Raw genomic sequence first — 16,366 nt, forward strand, 5'->3', positions numbered from 1 at the left:
CACGAATATGGTGTATGCTTCCACTTATTTGTATCTTCTTCTATTTCTTTCTTTAATGACTTACAGTTTTTTCTAGGTTAATTTTTTTATGTAATTGTAAATGGGATTGTTTTCTTAATCTTTTTATGATAGTTCATTATTGGTGTGTAAAAATGCAATTGATTTCTGAATATTAATATTATATTGTACTTTACTGATTTTATTTATCTGTTCTAATACTTTTGGTAGACACATTAGGGTTTTCTATAGTATCATGTTATCTGCAAATGGCAGTTTTACTTCTTCCTTTTCAACTTACATGCCTTTTATTTCTTTTTATTGTCTGATAGCTATGGCTAGGACTCAATACTGTGTTGAACAGAATTGGTGAAAGGGGACATTCTTGCCTTGTACCTGAAAAAGAAAATGTTTTAGCTTTTTAATGTTGAGTATCATGTTAGTTGTCGTGTCATACATGGCCTTTATCTTAAGAAGCTACACCATCGTCTCTCGAGACGGATGGCTGCCAACGACATGTTTCCTCTATTCCCACTTTACTGAGAGTTTTATCATAAGTGAATGCTGGATATTATCAAATGCTTATTTTGAATTTATTGGCATGACCATTAATTTTTATCTTTCATTATGTTTATGTGGTGTATCACATTAATTGACTTGAAGATATTTCACTAATCTTGTATCCTGGATGAAGTCCACTTTATTATGGTGTATGATTCCTTTAATGTATTGCTGAATTTGATTTGGTAGTATTTTGTTTTAGATTTTTACACATATGCTTATGAAGGATATTCATCTGTAATTTAAAAAATATTTTTTTCTTTGTGTTTGGAATCAGGGTATTTCTGACCTGTTAAAACAAGTGCGGGAGCCTTACCTCCTTGTAATTTTTTTTGGAATAGTTTGAGAAGGATGGGTGTTAGTTCTTTGAATATTTAGTAAAATTCACCTGTGAAGCCATCTGGTCCAGAACTTTTTTTTTTAAATTACTGATTCAGTTTCATTAGCAGCTCTCAGTTTGTTCAGATTTTCTTTTTCTTATTGATTCAGTCTAGAAAGATTGTATGTTTCTAGGAATTTATCCATTTTTTTCAAGATTTTCCAATATGTTGGCATATAAACATCTGTGATATTTTCTTGTAATTTTTGTATTTTATTTATTTTGAATCCTCACCCAAAGATATTTTTATTGACTTTAGAGAGAGAGGAAAGGAGAAAGAGAGAGCGAGAGAGAGAGAAACTTTGATGTGAGAGTAACAGCATGCCCCAACTGAGAATCAAACTTACAACTTAGGTATGTGCCCTGACTGGGGTTTGAACCCACAACTTTTTTGTGTCTGGGATGAGGCCCCAACCAACTTAGCTACCTGGCCAGGGTTATATTCTTTTTAGACTCTGATTCTTTTATTTCTACTCTGTTTTTTATTCTTTCTTTTTATTCCTTTTGGTGTTTGTTTGTGTTGTTTTTCTAAATACTTTAGATATAAGATTTGATTATTTGAGATTTGTCTTATTTCTTGATGTATGACTTTATTGCTATTAATTTTTCTCTTAAATCTGTTTTGGCTTGTGTCCCATAGATTTTGGGTCATTGTATTTTAATTTTCATTTGCCTGGAGTTATCATTTTACTTCTTTGGTCTTAATAACCCTTTCATTGTTATTAGCATGCTATTTACCCTCCATGTTTGTTGCATTTTTTAGTTTTGTTCTTGTAATTGATTTTTCATTTCATACTGTTTTGATCAGAGAAGGTGCTTAAGATGATTTCAGTCTTCTTCAATCAATTGAGACTTGTTTTATGTCAAATATGTGCTTTATCCTGGAAAATGTTCTATATGTTCTTGAAAAAATATATATTCTGTTGTTTTGGGGTGAAAGGGTTTCCCTTCTTCTTTACTTGCTCATATAGAAAATGGAAAGTAACTTTTTTTAATATATTACAACTTTCTTTGTCAATTACACCATTACATCTCAATAAAGCAGGGGGAGAAAACCCAAAGGGATGTTTTGTCAAACCACGGGAAGGAATAAAATAGTCTGTAGGTTGGTTATAAATGAGATCCAGGTGTTAACATTTAACTCAGATTGTGGACATTGTGGGAAGCTGATTTTATTTTTTTAAATAAAACTCAAAAACATATTAATGCATATCTGTTCCCATGAAAATTTACAGACAGAAAATTTGACATTCCAGAAAGTTTATCTAAAACAAGTTATATGAAGTCTGTGTGAGTATCTTTAACTAACAGTTAAATTAAGCTTAAATGATATGTTACAAAACGTTACAAATGTATAGATCAACCGTAGAGTGTGCACCATAACATGTTAAAAAAACATTTGGATTATGCTATTTTTAATTTAAATAAAATAGATAATTTCATACTACATAGAGGACAAATCCACCCACTCATCATTGATAAAATTTTAGAAATATTTTCTATAAAAAGTTTAGTATTTGGGAGTAAATCCATTTGAACATGATTTCTGTATGTAGTGTTCCCAACTTCACCCCATTCTTATTCTGAGAAAATTTAAAATTACAGAAAAATGCAAAAAATAAGACAAGTCTCCATATACCACAATCCAGAATTATTCAGTATTTTAATATATATATTTATTTGCAGTCTCTTTTGTTTTTAAGAGAAATGGATATTTACATGTAAAAATCAAGTCCCCTTTAACCAATCCCCAATCCACCAACACCACCCCCACACACTTATCCCCTTCCCTTTTCAACTCTTCACAGGCAACCACTATTAAGTTTAGTCTGTATCCTTCCAATCCATTTCAAAACCATTTTAAAAAACATACATACATATATGTATCTGTTACCAATATATAGTACTGAATTTTGTGAGGCAAATTTTAATTCAAATATACAAAAATGTCATAGTATTAGACGTATCATTCTGCAACTTCATTTTCCCCAACATTTTTGATATCTTTCTCTGTAATACACATAGATCTCATTTATTACATTTTACACATATGCATCCCATCATTCAGTACTTTTGACTTTATTTCTGATAGGCATTTAAGTTGTTTCCAATTTATGGCTACTACAAATCACGCCACATTAAATAGCCTGGTACATATTTCCTGAGCATACAAACTCAGAGTAGAAATGCTAGGTATTTTTCAATTCATTATAAGGAATGTTTCCCTACTCCCAAGGTCATAATCATTTTAGTATGTATACCTTTTTCATATTCCTGATTTTAATCCTCATAGATCCTACCTTTGTGCATAGTTCATGGTCTACATTTTTTCTTGAAGAACGAATTATCTCATTTTTAAACAGTCTCATTATCTTCTCACCTCCTGATTCCATTTCTATCCTAGTCTAAATTCTAACAAATGCATAGGTATTTCCAGAATCTCTTCTGCTAAAACAATACCATAAAGTAATTTCCTTTCTAAACTTACATTGGTGAAGATCTTCAGATCTATGTAGACAGTAATAACAAGCATGTTTTCCATTCCCAATTTTAGTGAAAATGCATCTAAAGTTTCAGCATTATCTTTGCCGTAGGTTGTTTTATTGGGTACCGGATTTTTATAATACAAATGTCTTTCTCTTCAGTACGAATTCTCTGGTGTCCCATAAGTTTTTAGTTTCTGTTTCCCTCATCTGTGTTCTCCTTCAGAATGATTATTTCTGAAGTACTATGAGATGTAAATTCCTAATGAGTGCTTTCCAGTTTTCAAGATATTCACAGGGTTTTTAAAGAGCATGAATTTTCTGGTGTCTAATGTGATGTGACTTCTGGCTGAAAGCTTTCCCACATTAACTACATTGATAAGGCTTCTTACCTGTGTGTATTCTCAAATGCAGAACAAGGGTGGAGAACTGAGAGAAGGCTTTCCCACATTCATTACATCCATAGCGCTTCTCACCTGTATGGCTTCTCGCATGCACAGTAAGAGACAAACTTTGAGAGAAGGCTTTCCCACATACATTGCATTCATAAGGCTTATCACCTGAATGAATTCTCACATGTACAATAAATGATGTTCGTTGAGAGAAGGCTTTTCCACATTCATTACATTTATAGGGTTTCTCTCCAGTGTGAATGTTTTGATGTTTTATGAGGTACTTCTTCTGGCCAAAAGCTGTTCCACATTCACTGCATTTAAAGGGTTTCTCTCCAATATGAATTTGTCATGCTCAGTAAGGTTTGATTTGCCACTGAAGGTTTTCCCACACTCTTTACATACAAAGGGCTTCTCTCCTGTGTGAGTTCTCTGGTGTCTGATGAGGTTTGACTTCTGAATGAAAGCTTTCCCACAATCTTTACACTCAAAAGGTTTATCTCCAGTGTGAATTTTCTGATGAGTAAAAAGGTTTTCTTTCTGGCTAAAGGATTTTCCACATTCGTTACATTCAAAAGGTTTCTATTATGAAAATGCTCATGCTCAGTGAGATTTGATTTGTGGCTGAAGACCTTCCCACATACCTTGCAGGCAAAGGGGTTTTCCCCACTACAACTTCTCTGCTGACTGAGGTGTGACATCTGAAAGGATGTTTTCCCACATTCACAAGATTTCTCTCCAGTACGAATTTTTTGATGAATGAGGCTTTACATTTGGCTGAAGGTATTTCCACATTTCTTACATTTGTAGGGCTTCTCTGTGTATGACCTGAACAAATTTCCTTTCCACTTCTTTCTCCACCATCCAATTTGTTCTTTGCTCCAACAGAGGATCAGGTACAGCTTGGTCAGTTTATAACCTGCTCCTAGTTTCGCGCCCCGTGGATCCAGGGGCCGGGAAAGTAACTTTTTAACTATGTTTATGTCCACTCTCTACTCCTTCCCTGCTAAAGAAAATGTGCTAATCCAAATAATGACCCTGAATGATATCAATGTCCTTATCCTCGGAACCTATAAATATGTTACCTTATATGGCAAAGGGAATTTTGTAGATGTGACTATTTTAAGGATTTTGAGATGGAAATATTATCCTGGATCTGGGTGAATTTAATGTAAGCACAAGTGTTTCTTTAAGAGAGAGGCAGGAAGATTAGCCTGGGATGTAACAATGGTAGCAAGAAGGTAGAGTGAGTGCGGAAAAGGATCATGCACCTAAGGAATGCAGACAGACTGAGGAAGTTAGAAGGGGCAAGAAAAAAGGTTCTCCCTTAGAGTCTCCAGAATGAACCAGCCTTGCTGACTCCTTGACATTAGCTCAATGAGAGGAATTTTAGACTTCTGACCTCCAGGACTGTAAAATAATGTTTTAAGCCACTAAATTTGGGGGCAATATGTAACAGCAGCAATAGGAAACTGCTTCACCACCTTCATAGTCAGAATTGGCTGTAGGAAGTTTGCTATGCTGTATAAATTTTTGTCAATGTTAAAGAACTCATGTTCTTTGAAATGAAGATCTATAGCAATTTTGATTCAAGCTTTACATCACTGATTAAGGTACTCATTTTTAATTTTAGCAGTTTTATATATTTTTTTTAAATTTTTTTATTTTGGTTTTTCAATTACAGTTGTCCCCTTTTCCCCCAATTTCTCTCCCCCACCCAACCCACCCCCTCTTCCACAATCATATCCCTCCCCGTTGTCCATGTCCATGAGTCTTTCATACAGGCTCTTTAATTAAACCCTTCCCTTCTCTTCCTCTCCCCTCCCCCCTATTGACTGCTATTCTGCTCTTTGTTCTATTTAGTTCCTTTGTTTGTGTTGTTCTTTAGTTTCCTGTATTAGGTGATATCATATGGTATTTTTCTTTCTTTGCCTGGCTTATTTCACTAAGCGTAATTCTCTCTAGTTCCATCCATGTTGTTGCAAATGGCAGGAGTTCCTTCTTTCTTTCTGCTACATAGTATTCCATTGTGTAAATGTACCACTGTTTTTTGATCCACTCATCTACAGATGGGCACTTAGGTTGTTTCCAGCACTTAGCTATTGTAAACAGTGCTGCAATGAACATAGGGGTGCATAAGTTCTTTTGAATTGGGGTTTCAAGATTCTTCGGGTATAATCCTAGTAGTGGAGTCATTGTTTAAAAAGGCAGTTCCATTTTTAATCTTTTGAGGTAATTCCATACTGTTCTCCATAGTGGCTGCACCAGTCTGCATTCCCACCAACAGTGCAGTAGGGTTCCTGTTTCTCCACATCCTCGCCAGCACTTGTTGCTTGTTGATTTGTTGATGATGGCCATTCTGACTGGTGTAAAATGGTATCTCATTGTGGTTTTTATTTGCATCTCCCTGATGGCTAATGATGTTGAGCATTTTTTCATGTGTCTATGGACCTTCTGTATGTCCTCTTTGGAGAAGTGTTTGTTCAGGTCCCTTGCCCATTTTTTAATTGGGTTGTTTGTTTTCTTGATGTTGAGTCGTATCAGCTCTTTATATATTTTGGAAATCAGTCCCCTGTCTGTGATGTCATTGGCAAATATGTTTTCCCATATGGTTAATTTCCTTTTCATCTTGCTGATGTTTTCTTTTGCTGAGCAGAAACTCTTCAGTTTGATGTAATCCCATTTATTTATTTTTTCCTTTATTTCTCTTGCTTTAGGAGATGTATCCGTGAAGAGATTGTTACGTGAGATATCTGATATTTTTTTGCCTATGTTTTCCTCTAGGACTTTTATGGTGTCACGGCTTACATTTAAGTCTTTGATCCATCTTGAGTTTATTCTCGTGTGTGGTGTAAGTTGGTGGTCTAGTTTCATTTTTTTGCAGGTCCCTATCCAGTTCTCCCAGCACCATTTGTTAAAGAGGCTCTTCTCACTCCATTTTATGTTCCTTCCTCCTTTATCAAATATTAGTTGACCATAGAGGCCTGGGTTTATTTCTGGACTCTCTATTCTGTTCCACTGATCTATATGTCTGTTCTTATGCCAGTACCAGACTGTTTTGATTACAGTGGCTTTGTAGTATTGTTTGATATCTGGTGTTGTGATTCCTCCTGCTGTGTTCTTCTGTCTCAAGATTGCTTTTACTATTCGGGGTCTTTTTTGGTTCCATATGAATTTATGGAGTATTTGTTCTAGGTCTGTGAAATATGTCATTGGTATTTTAATAGGGATTGCATTGAATTTGTAAATTGCTTTAGGTAGTATGGCCATTTTGATGATGTTTATTCTTCCCATCCAAGAACATGGTATTTGCTTCCATTTATTTGTTTCTTCCTTAATTTCTTTCTTCAATGTTATGTAATTTTCAGAGTACCGGTCTTTTATCTCTTTGGTTAAGTTTACTCCTAGGTACTTTATTTTTCTTGTTGCTATAGTAAATGGTATTTTCTTTTTTGTCTCTGTCTCTGCTATTTTATTGTTGGTGTACAGAAATGCCTTAGATTTCTGTATATTTATTTTGTACCCTGCGATTTTGCCAAATTCACTTATTATATTGAGTAGTCTTTTAGTGGAGTTTATAGGATTTTCTAGGTATACTATCATGTCATCTGCATATAATGAAAGTTTTACTTCCTCTTTCCCAATTTGGATGCCTTTTATTTCTTTTTCTTGTCTGATTGCTGTGGCTAGGACTTCAACACTATGTTGAAAAGGAGTGGAGAGAGTGGACAACCTTGTCTAGTTCCTGAGTTCAGGGGGAATGCTTTCAGTTTTTGTCCATTGAGTATGATGTTGGCCTCAGGCTTCTCATATATAGCCTTAATTATGTTAAGATATGCTCCCTTTATTCCCATTTTGCTGAGTGTTTTCATCATAAATGGGTGTTGTACTTTATCAAATGCTTTTTCTGCATCTATTGATATGATCATGTGATTTTTGTTTTCATTCTGTTTAGGTGATGTATTATATTTATTGATTGGCGAATATTAAACCATCCTTGCATCCCTGGAATGAAGCCCACTTGATCATGATGTATGATCTTTTTGATGTATTGCTGGATCCTGTTTGCCAATATTTTATTGAGGATTTTAGCATCGATGTTCATCAGTGATATTGGCCTGTAGTTTTCTTTCTTTGTTGTGTCTTGACCTGGTTTGGGGATTAGGATAATACTGGCTTCATAGAAAGAGTTTGGGATTTTCCCCTCTTCTTGGACTTTTTGGAACAGTTTGAGGAGGATAGGAGTTAGTTCTTCCCTGAATGTTTTGTAGAATTCGCCTGTGAAGCCATCCGGTCCAGGGCTTTTGTGTGCCGGGAGATTTTGGATTACTGTTTCAATTTCCTTTTTTGTTATTGGTTTGTTGAGACTTTCCACTTCTTCTTGATTTAGTTTTGGGAGGTTGTATGTTTCTAGAAATTTGTCCATTTCTTCTAGATTGTCAAATTTCTTGTCATACAGTTGTCTGAAGTAATTTCTAACTATCATTTGTATTTCTGAGGTATCAGTCGTGATTTCTCCTCTTTCATTTCTGATTTTGTTTATTTGTGTCTTCTCTCTTTTTTTCTTGATTAGACTGGCTAGAGGCTTGTCGATTTTGTTTATATTTTCGAAGAACCAGCTCCTAGTTTTGTTGATCTTTTGGATTGTTTGTTTAGTCTCTATGTCATTTAGTTCTGCTCTGATCTTGATGATTTCATTCCTTCTTCTTGTCCTAGGCTTTGTTTGTTGTTGTTGTTCTAGTTCTTGTAGCATTGTGGTTAGGTTTTTTATTTGAGATTCTTCTAGCCTTTTCAGATATGCCTGTATTGCTATAAACTTCCCTCTCAGGACTACTTTTGCTGTGTCCCACAGGTTTTGGGTTGTTGTGTGCTCATTATCATTAGTTTCTAGAAATTTCTTGATTTCTTCTTTGATGTCATTGTTAACCCATTCATTATTTAATAGCATGTTATTCAATCTCCATGAGTTTGGGTGTCTTTGATTTTTTTCTCTGAGGTTGATTTCTAGTTTCAGGGCATTGTGATCTGAAAAGATGCTTGATATGATTTCAATTTTCTTGAATTTGTTGAGGCTTGTTTTGTGACCTATCATGTGGTCTATCTTTGAAAATGTCCCATGTGCACTTGAAAAGAATGTATATTTTGCTTCTTTGGGGTGAAAAGTTCTATATATATCAGTTAGATCCATGTGGTTTAGTGTGTTGTTCAATGCCTGTATATCCTTGGTGTTTCTTTGCTTTGATGATCTGTCTATTGTTGATAATGGAGTGTTGAAGTCCCCTACTATGAGTGTGTTGTTGTTAATATCCTTTTTGTGGTCTTCTAGTATTTGCTTTATGTATTTGGGTGCTCCTATGTTGGGTGCATATATGTTTATTAAAGTCATATCTTCTTGATGGATTGTTCCTTTAAGTATTATGAAGTGTCCTTCTTTGTCTCTTTTTATTGTCCTTGCTTTGAAATCCATTTTGTCTGATATGAGAACTGCTACCCCGGCTTTTTTTTCCGGTCCGTTTGCTTGGAATATTTTTTTATATCCCTTTACTTTCAGTCTGTGTAAATCTTTTGTTTTGAGGTGTGTTTCTTGTAGACAGCAAATATGTGGGTCCTGTTTTCTTATCCATTCCGTTACCCTATGTATTTTAATTGGAGCATTTAATCCATTTACATTTAAGGTTATTATTGACGTGTATTTATTCATTTCCCTTTGTACCTCTGTTCCTCTCCTCTCTTGTTTTTTTCTTCTTTTTTTCTTAGAACAGTCCCTTTAGCATCTCTTGCAATGCTGGTTTAGTGGAGGTGTATTCTTTCAGTCTTCCTTTGTCTGAGAAACTCCTTATTTCACCTTCTATTTTGAATGAGAGCCTTGCTGGGTAGAGTATTCTTGGTTGTAGGCCTTTGTTTTTCATTGCTTGAAATATTTTTGACCATTCCCTTCTGGCTTGTAATGTTTCTGTTGAGAAATCAGTTGATAGCCTTATCGGAGCTCCCTTGTATGTTATTTGCTGCTTTTCTCTTGCTGCTTTTAGGATTCTCTCTTTGTCTTGGAATGTTGCCATTTTAACTATGATGTGCCTTGGAGTGGGTTTTTGGGGGTTCCTCTTGATTGGAACTCTCAGTGCTTCTTGGACTTGCATAGCTTTTCCTCTCATCAGGTTCGGAAAATTTTCTGTCACTATTTCTCCTATCAGATTTTCAATTCCATGTTCCTTTTCTTCTCCCTCTCGTATTCCGATGATCCTTAAATTATTTTTCCTAATGCTATCCTGTAATTCCCTTACATCTTGTTCATATTTTTTCAATCGTTTTTCATTTTGCTGTATTGTCTGGGAGTTTTTCTCTACATTATCTTCTAACTCACTAATCCGATCCTCTGCTTTGTTAAGTCTGCTTTTGACTGATTCTACTGTGTTTTTCAATTCAGAGATTGTATTCTTAAGTTCTTCCTGGTTCCTGTTAACAATTTCTATGTCTTTTTTTATGCTGGTGTAGTTCTCTGCCAGTTCCCTCTAATTTTCTTGGAGCTGCTGGTAACTTCCTTGAAGGTTGTCATAGTTGATTTTAAGGATGTCGAGTATATTGAGCTTCTTTACCACCATTGTTTTGAATTCCATGTCTGACATTTGGGCTATGTCTATTTTGTCTATCTCTCTTTCTGAAGATTCCTCTTTTCTTTTCATTGAGGGGTTATTTTTGCGTCTTACCATGTTGGATTCTTTTTGTTTTTATTTATTTATTTATTTATTTATTTATTTATTTATTTATTTATTTATTTATTTATTTATTTATTTTGGGGGGGTTAGTCTGCTTTGACTTCCCTCCTTTGTGGTGTAATATTCTTTATCGAAGGTCTGGGAGTTTCAGTGGTGTAGTCTCTTTGATATCCTGAGCCTGATGGTCTTGAGTTAGCCTTTATGTCGTTTGTTTATGCTGTTCGGTTATATTTCAGATGTTCTTTGATAGGATATTCCTTCTGGCTACTTGGTTGAGAGTCACTCTATCTGCTTTGTCTTGAGTTCTTTTGTGGATATGCTGTTAAAGACATAAACACACAGCCCAGGCAGGAGACCCACACCCTCAGAAAGTATCCCCCACTCTATCCTGCTATCGTTAGCCAACTAGCCCATATTAATATAAATGTAAAGAGATTTGAGCTTTTATACTATAAGAAGAATAGATAAGAGTTGTTTTGGGGGAGGAAAAATATAATTTTTGATAGAGGGGTTGATAGATTAATAATAGTTGAGACTGTGCAAGCCAGTTAGTAATATTTACATTGTATGTTAATAAAAATAGAAGAAAAGGATAGAAAAATACATAGTATAGTAAGAAAGTGGGATTGTATTGTATTTGGGTTTATATAGTAATTATATTCTATTATTTAGAGTGATAGGGGGGCTAAGCTAGACACACAAACAAATAAACCACGATTAAAGAGAAAGGATGAGAAGGAGAGGTTATATGCAACACGTTGGAGATAAAGTTTGTTATTATTGGAAGAGGTGAAGGAAAAACACCCCCCCAAAAAATCCCCAAGAAAATAGAAGAAAGAAAAGAAGAGAGAAAGAGAAGAAAATAAAAAATTTACCACAACCCCCCCCTAAAAAAAACCCCAAAAGGGAAGAAAGAAAGGAACAAAGAAAGATAGAAAAGAAAGAATAAAGAAGAAAGAAAGAAAAAAGAGAGAAAAAACATTAAAAAAATATATATATATACCCCCCAAAACCCCCCCAAAAAAACCCCAGGAAAAGAATAAAGAAAGAAGGAAAGAATATAAATAATTAAGAAGAAAGAAAGAACAAGGGAGAAAAAATTTGGGAGAAAAAATTTGGAAAAATAAAATCGATGTTTTTACTCCGTTTTAGCCTTGGTGTGTTGCCTTCTTTTTCTGGGTCCGCAGCTGGTCTAGTGTGGCAGGTCAGAGGTTCTTGTTTTTTTCAGGACTGGTGCGCGCCCGCGGTTGCTGGAACGGCGCGCTCCCTTGCTGCTTGCTGGAGCCAGTTGAGGTGCCCTTGCGTACAAGCCCCTGCGCTCTCGGGCGGCCTGAGAGTTTGCCCCGCGGTTGGAGCCCACTGCTGCCAGGCCGCGGCGGTTCCCAGTTCGCGTCGAGGTGTCCCTGCCCGCTCGGGCGGCCCGAGCGCTTTCCCCGGGATTGGCTCCTGCTTTTGCTGGGCCGCGGCGGTTCCCCGTTCGCGCCGAGGTGTCCCTGCCCGCTCGGGCGGCCCGAGCGCTTTCCCCAGGATTGGCTCCTGCTTTCGCTGGGCCGCGGCGGTTCCGCGTTCGTTCCGAGGTGTCCCTGCCCGCGCGGGCGGCCTGAGAGCTTTCCCTGGGATTGGCGCCCACTGACCCCGGGCTGAGGTGCTTTTGCGCTCGTGCGCCGCCCTGTGCCCTCAGTCCCGCTGAGCCGAGCTCCGGGAGTTGGTCTCTCGCCTCTTAGGGCAGGGCCAGGGACACTTGTGCTCAGTGGAATCGAGCGTCCGTGGGTCGCCGCCTCCCGCTGTTCCCGTGCTGCAGCTGCCCACCTTCCCTCACCCGTCTGGGCGGGCACAAACAGAGCCTGCGCTAGTGGTCTGCTTTCCGGCCTGGGGCCCTGCGCCCACGGGAGCTGTCTAGGGGTGTCTGCGCACAGTCCTCTGCGTGTTCAGTGGGCCATCCCTGTGCCCGTTGGGGCACTGATCTTATGTCCGTTGGGGAGTGTCCGAGGGACGCCTGGACTCACGGCCCCGCGCACCTGGGCCAGTGAATGAGAGCACTTCCCTATGTGCGCCCCCGCGACCCAATGGTAGGGTTGAGGAGTGGATGAGCGGGCCTCTGCACCTGGGCTCCTCCAGAACGGCCTACCACCCCCAAACTTTCCTCCCGTCTCCACCGTCCACTAGAGAAAAATATAAAGGAGAATTATGTTCTCACTTGCCCGGCAGCACGCTGTCTCCTGTCCTTCAGCGCCAATGCCACTTGGTCGAGTCCCGTCTCTGCCAGCGGGCAGAGATCTGCTCTCCGCCTGACTCCTCTCTGGGGTAGCCTGTGGTCGCCAAAAAGCCTTTGTGTGCTTCCCGCCACAGCTCGGGCAGCCGCCCCGGTCAGGAATCCCGTTTCGTCCCCTTTTTCTCCGCTATCCTCACTAAACAGGTTGTTCCCAGATAGATTTTCTCTAATCCAGCAGTGCCTTGGCTCAACTCCCGCCAATGTCCAGCTGCTCACTGAGATGTTCTGTCTGCAATTAGACCAAACTGCAGACGGGTCTCCGGAGCCTAAAACCGCAACCTCTCCTCACTCCTCCGCCATCTTACCTCCTCTTAGCAGTTTTATATTTTAAGGTGGATTTCCATATGGGCCGAGAAGTAAAACATTGCTGAGAAGCAGTTGCCAGAAATTTCAGGGTAGCTCTAAAATTAACCCTGTGTCTTCTTGGTGGCATAGTTTGTTTTTAGTTCAATCAATTCTTTCTGAAACTGAACCATGCTTATAGAATTAGAAGATAATACAAATACATTCAAAGGTTTTCTCTAAAGGGAGGTGCAGAAACTTAAAACATGATTTGAAATTATATAAATCAATAAGTCTTATTTGAAATGATGACTTCCTTTTTACCGAGTAGCTCTGTAATTTTTTAATATTTTGATTCTCTTGAACTGAAGCTAGACTACAAATGGATAAAATGAGTATTCTTCTTTTGTCTTCTTCTCAATCTATAGTTCCAGTTTGATTCTGAAATTTATACTTCTTTGAGTAAAGATATACTTTCAAAATTCTATTACTATACTTTCAGGTTCTCAGTGTTCATACATGTTGTTTCAAGTTTAGTAATGTACTATCTTGTAAGTCACTGAGGTAATATCAAAAGATTTAACAAAGTTCACTGAAGAATATTTTTTTTCTTTAACATTGGTACCTTATTGAGAATCTAATCTGTTTTGATACACATTCAGCTTCAACATCTTCTAAATATCCACAAGGTTTTGTGCTTTGACTTGTAATAGTATTTAAAAATGGGCAACATTGGTCATTTCCTCCATCAAATTATATAGTAAAACTAATTTGTAATATTTAAATCATAAGTTTTCTGACTTTGAAGGTTGGACTTAATACATTTCCTTTTTTAAAAAATTATTTATTTCTTTGTTTATTTTTAGAGAGAGGGGAAAGGAGAAAGAGAGGGAGAGAAACATCACTGTGTGGTTGCCTCTCACTCGCACCCCCGACTGGGGACCTGATGTGCAACCTAGTCATGTGCCCTGACTGGGAATCGAACTACATTTCCTTTTTATTTGACTGAAATAAACTGTTATTCCTCCCCTTTTGTATGTTGTCATATTATTAATGAGAAATTATCTATGTGTAAATCATATTTCACAATTCTTTTTATGGCAGCTTGTTAGGTCTTATTTATTGCCTCATGACTGACTAAATATGAGTATTAAAAATTTTTGTTGTCATTGTTAAAAATCTCAAGTTGAGTATGATTTGACTCTCAGGAAGACTGTATTTTGTTTCTGAGCTATACATTGAGTCTTTTTCAAAAAAGTTTTATTTATTGACAGAGAAAAGAAGTAGAGAGAGAGAAAGAGAGGAAGGGAAGGAGGGAGAGAAAGAAATTTGCTGTTCCACTTACCTCATGCATTCATTGGTTGCTTCTTGTATGTGTCCTGATTGGGGATTGAACTTGCAAGCTTGGCATATCAGGAGGATGCACTAAACAACTGAGCTGCCTGACCAACGTGTATGCACTGAGTTTTTATAACCAGTACTCAAACTTGGCTGCACATTGATATCACCTGGGAGGTTTCAAAAACTACTGCCTGTGTCCCACTCGCAGAGATTTTGGTTTAATTGGTACAGGGTATAGCCTAGGCATTGGGATTTTAAAAAGCTCTCTATAGATGATTCTAATGTTCAGTAGTCTTTGAGAACTGCTGTTCCACAAAATGATTCCCAAAGTTATGATGTATAAAAATCACCAGGGAGTTTTGTTTTAACTTACATTCTAAGAGAAATTTTAAGTGTACAACAAAATTGAAGAAGGTACAGAGATTTCTCTTATATTTTCTGCTACTATCCCATTATCAACATCACTCATTAAAATGGTACATTTTTTACAAAGGATGAAACTACATTGACATATCGTAATCACCCAAAGTTCATAGTTTAATTTAGGGTTCACACTTGGTGTTGGACATTCTGCAGTTTTGGATAAAAGTATAATGATTTGAGGAGAGTTCATAGCAATACAGGCCTACCTAAAAAGGATAGAAGAATCTCTAATAAAATATCTGATCCTACAGCTACAAGAACTAGAAGAACAATAACAAAACCCAGAACAAGGAGAAGGAAGGCAATCATCAAGACCAGAGCAGAATTAAATGACATAGAGACTAAACAAACAATTCAAAAGATCAACAAAAGTAGGAGCTGGTTCTTTGAAAAGATAAACAAAATTGACAAGCCTTTATCCAGGTTTATCAAGAAAAAAAGAGAGAACCCAAATAAAATCAGAAATGAAAGAGGAAAAATTACAACCGATATCACAGAAATACAAAGGGTTGTAAGAAATTACTACAAACAATGGTATGGAAAGAAATTTGGCAACCTAGATGAAATGGACAAAATTCTAGAAACATATAACTTTCCAAAACTGAATCAAGAAGAAACAGAAAGCCTTAATAGACCAATAACAAAGAGTGAAATTGAAGCAGTAATAAAAAAATTCCCAGCACACAAAAGCCCTGGACTGGATGGCTTCACAGGTGAATTTCACAAAACATTTAGGGAAGAACTAATGCCTACCCTTCTGAAACTATTCCAAAAAATCCAGGAAGAGATGAGACTCCTAAACTCTTTCTATGAAGCCAGTATTACCCTAATAACCAAAACCAGGTCAAGACACAACAAAAAAAGAAAACTACAGGCCAATATCACTGATGAACATAGGTGTTAAAATCCTCAACAAAATATTGGCAAACCAGATCCAACAACACACTGAAAGATCATACACCACGATCAAGTGGGATTCATCCCAGGGATGCAAGGATAGTTTATTATTTGCAAATCAAAAAACATAATACACTACATAAACAAAATGAAAGATAAAAGATGTGGATCATTATCAAGTGATGCAGAAAAAGCATTTGCTAAAGTACAACACCCATTTATGATGAAATACTCAGCAAACTGGAAATAGAGGGAGCATACTTCAACATATAAAGGCCATACATGAGAAACCTGAAGCTAACATCATACTCAATGGGCAAAAACTGGAAGCATTCCCCCTGAGATCATGAACAAGAGAAGGATGTCCACTCTCTCCACTCCTATTTAACATAGTCATGAAAGTTCTAGCCACAGCAATCAGAGAAGAAAAAGAAAAAGGCCTCCAAATTGTAAAAGAGGAAGTAAATCTCATTACTTGCAGATGACATGATAGTGTACATAGAAGACCCTATAGACTCCACTAAAAAACTACTCAACATAAGAAGTGAATTTGGCAAAATAGCAGTGTGTAAAGTCAATATTCAGAAATCAAAGGCATTTCTATGCACCAACAATTAAATATCAGA

At 37.1% G+C, this 16,366-nt stretch overlaps 1 protein-coding gene and 1 pseudogene across 2 annotated transcripts in view; one reads left to right on the forward strand and one right to left on the reverse strand.

Annotated features, from left to right (window-relative positions):
- The window catches only part of SUGCT (succinyl-CoA:glutarate-CoA transferase), a 1,282,463-nt gene that overhangs the window by 234,068 nt on the left and 1,032,029 nt on the right, over window positions 1–16,366 (forward strand). The window lies entirely within an intron of this gene.
- LOC150001830 (uncharacterized) lies at window positions 3,724–4,762 on the reverse strand (annotated as a pseudogene).

This window comes from Furipterus horrens, unplaced genomic scaffold, assembly GCF_987537825.1.
Source record: "Furipterus horrens unplaced genomic scaffold, mFurHor1.1.pri manual_scaffold_9, whole genome shotgun sequence".
Lineage (NCBI taxonomy): Eukaryota > Metazoa > Chordata > Mammalia > Chiroptera > Furipteridae > Furipterus > Furipterus horrens.